The sequence below is a fragment of the Triticum dicoccoides genome, chromosome 1A, assembly GCF_002162155.2.
Source record: "Triticum dicoccoides isolate Atlit2015 ecotype Zavitan chromosome 1A, WEW_v2.0, whole genome shotgun sequence".
Lineage (NCBI taxonomy): Eukaryota > Viridiplantae > Streptophyta > Magnoliopsida > Poales > Poaceae > Triticum > Triticum dicoccoides.
The window spans coordinates 22,797,450-22,800,499 of NC_041380.1; the positions used below are offsets into that span (position 1 = coordinate 22,797,450).

The 3,050-nt window shown below is 37.3% G+C and overlaps 1 pseudogene; it reads left to right on the plus strand.

Moving 5' to 3' along the window:
- The first annotated feature begins 1,202 nt into the window (after positions 1-1,202).
- LOC119352655 lies at positions 1,203-2,697 on the plus strand (annotated as a pseudogene).
- The last annotated feature ends 353 nt before the right edge of the window (positions 2,698-3,050 follow it).

The window sequence follows — 3,050 nt, forward strand, 5'->3', positions numbered from 1 at the left end:
AACCACTCATTTTCTATTGTATAAATGACATAATGTATTTTTATCAATATCCCAATATTCAATCCGTAAATATACTTAATGAGCTTTAATTATAACCAATATATAAGATATGCCCCAATTGTCAAAATCCATGATATCTGATCCTATATTTGGATACAAGTAATTGCTTGCATTAATCATGGGTCCTATAGCCTAGATTCCACATGCTCCCCACAGCTTTAAATTCTGATGATATTGGCTATTCTTTGCAGAATGAGTTTGATATCTCGGTAGGAAGAAAACAGCTTCCTTCCCTTGACCGCCGATCGAAGTTCTGAGGAAGACGACTACCAAAGTCAACGGTATTTCCTCAAACCGTTCATCAATTAATAGTTAAACAGTTTTAGTCTAATTATCCCATGATCTTTAACTTCAAAAATTAGGCACGGATTCTCCATGACATGTGTGATGGAATGAGTAGATACACGTAGAAAGTAGTGTTTCATCGTTTTGCTTGAGAGATGGCTAGCATCTTGCTATAAGGTAAGCTAATCTTCCAAAGGTAAAATATTGGAGATAACATAGATCTGATAATATTCATAGATATGATTTTATTATTGTGCATATGATGCTATTATTTATGGTTAATATGATTTCCCACACATAGTACATTTTAATATCTCGCTTCTATAATTTGTAGGAGTAGTTGGTGCTCATTTTTGTTGTACGTAGGTCCTCCTTATCTAAATATACCACATATATGGAATCTGTAGATAGATCCAAATGTATATATAGATAGGTATAGTCATCTGGATCAAAAGAAAAGAACATGATTAGATGAGAAAGCAATAGCTTTGCATTACTATGTAGGGCATACTTGTTTCGAATTTTTTTAAGTAATCAGCTGAAGGTAATCATGAATATATACTATCGTGAAGTCAAGAAAGTATGTCAACTACAGCACAATTAAAGTCTACATGATTACATCCAGATCGGTGTTGGAACTCCTATGGACGAATTTAAATTATTTTTAAGGTGAAGTACCATCCGAATAATGTGGGCACAGAAAGCTAAATGTAGTTGGAGGTGTAGTCTTTTGTATGACGTTTCCTTCTATGTGGTTTCATTTTTCACTTCTACATATTTTTTTTAAATATTAGTTCACTGCTGCCTTTAACTCTACATAGGGCAATAAACATTTTGTTTCATGACAACAGATCACCATGGTCGGGGAGTGGCCACAATACAACAGTGTTGTGCACAATGATCTTGACCCCTTCATGACAAGTGAACACAACCACCAATTGCAGGACGACCATGGTGATGAGACATATGGTCTACTTGGAGCCACTGCCAACGTGGGAATGATTGATAATACCAACGTTGTTGCTGGAAACCAAGGAAACAACAATGGAGAAACCTACAGTGAGAAGAGGATGGAGACAAGGCGTACCAACTATCACCGTCTCCGCAGAGAACAGATCCAACAACTTGAAGCGTACAATACATACTCAATCATTGTTTCTTATCTATAGAAGATGATGTTTACTAATGCATTTTCATTAACGTCATCTGTAGTGTGTTCCGGGAAATCCCTTATCCAGATGAGAAACTCCGGAAGACCCTTAGTGAGAGGCTTGGCATGAGTGCCCAACAGGTCAAGTTCTAGTTCCAAAACCATCGCAGCAACAGTAAGGTAAATACTATTCTTCTCCATGCTGAATAACATGAGATGTCGCCGCATGGGTCAACTAAGACATGCAGTTATGCAGATTTTTGCGGTTAATTAGTACAAACTCCAATGAACAAAGTAGCATTGTTTGTCATCTGAACTCACAATGCCATGGGTGAGGCTTTTCGTCGCTCTCGCTCAACGGAGAGAGAATTTTAAAAATAATACAAAATCCAGTTTTTTAGATTCAAAAATATCTAAAGATAAGTTCATAAGAAAGTATATAGATGTGTGTAAAACTTCATTTGGAAATACGTTTTGATGTGAGTTGTACGAAAAATTATGTACTTTAATAGTGAAGAGTACATATGCTCGACATACATTGATTTGCTATTTTTGCGTAACCATCATTAAAATGTATTTGACCACGTAACTTTACACAGAACTAGTATTCATCGATAGGTATGTACATATTATGTTCATGATTTTTTTGAATTCGAATAATATGACTTTTTGAATTTTTAAAATTTGAGACTACATGAAGCTCGAGCTCCATTAGGAAATTCTACAATGTACTACTATGTTACCCTCGTGAACATGGGGTCATACTCTTATAATAACCGCTGAAATGATGCATTTGTGAAATTAATAAATACAGGGCAAGACGCAAAGTCGGGAGACCAACACTCTTCAGTTAGAGAACCAGATGCTAAAATCTGACAGGCAAGCCATCATGTTGGCTATGGAAAATAGCACTTGCCTCAAATGCAGAGGGGCGGTGGTTCAAACTCAGGACACCTCAGAGCGCCAACGCTTATTCAAGGAGAATATGAAGCACAAGGAGGAACTTAGGCTTGCCGCGACCCATCTTAAAGAGGGTCTCCAACAAAATGGAATGTGGCCCCGATTGACCCGCAACTAACCACACCGTCTTTGGTCGTTTCCAACGTTATCCTGTCGCATGAACGCTAGTTTTGCTCGATTCCTAGGCATGCAAATAATGCATCATGTTGTGTGTGTATGTGCATGACTTGGATGCTTGTTTATTTCTTTTCGTAGGATGTCAGGGTTGCTTCGTGGGATTTCACGAGATCTAGCAATCATGGCAACAATGTATGGGTTGTGGAGTGAGTGGTTTTGGGATGGCATTGCCGTGAAGCTCAGTCCAGTGCCCATCTTTATATCTTCGAGTTTGTATCCAAACAGATCAAGTAGCGTCAAAATAATTAAAAGGGAGAAGAATAATAATAAAAGCAGCATGTTGAATGTCACGCCAAAATTTTCTATGTCTTCTAACATTTCTTCGCATAAGTATTTCATTTATTGAGATACCTTTGTCAATGATCCTTTTTGTCAACGAAAAATAATGTCTGAGCATTGATCACGTTCTAGAGCCATT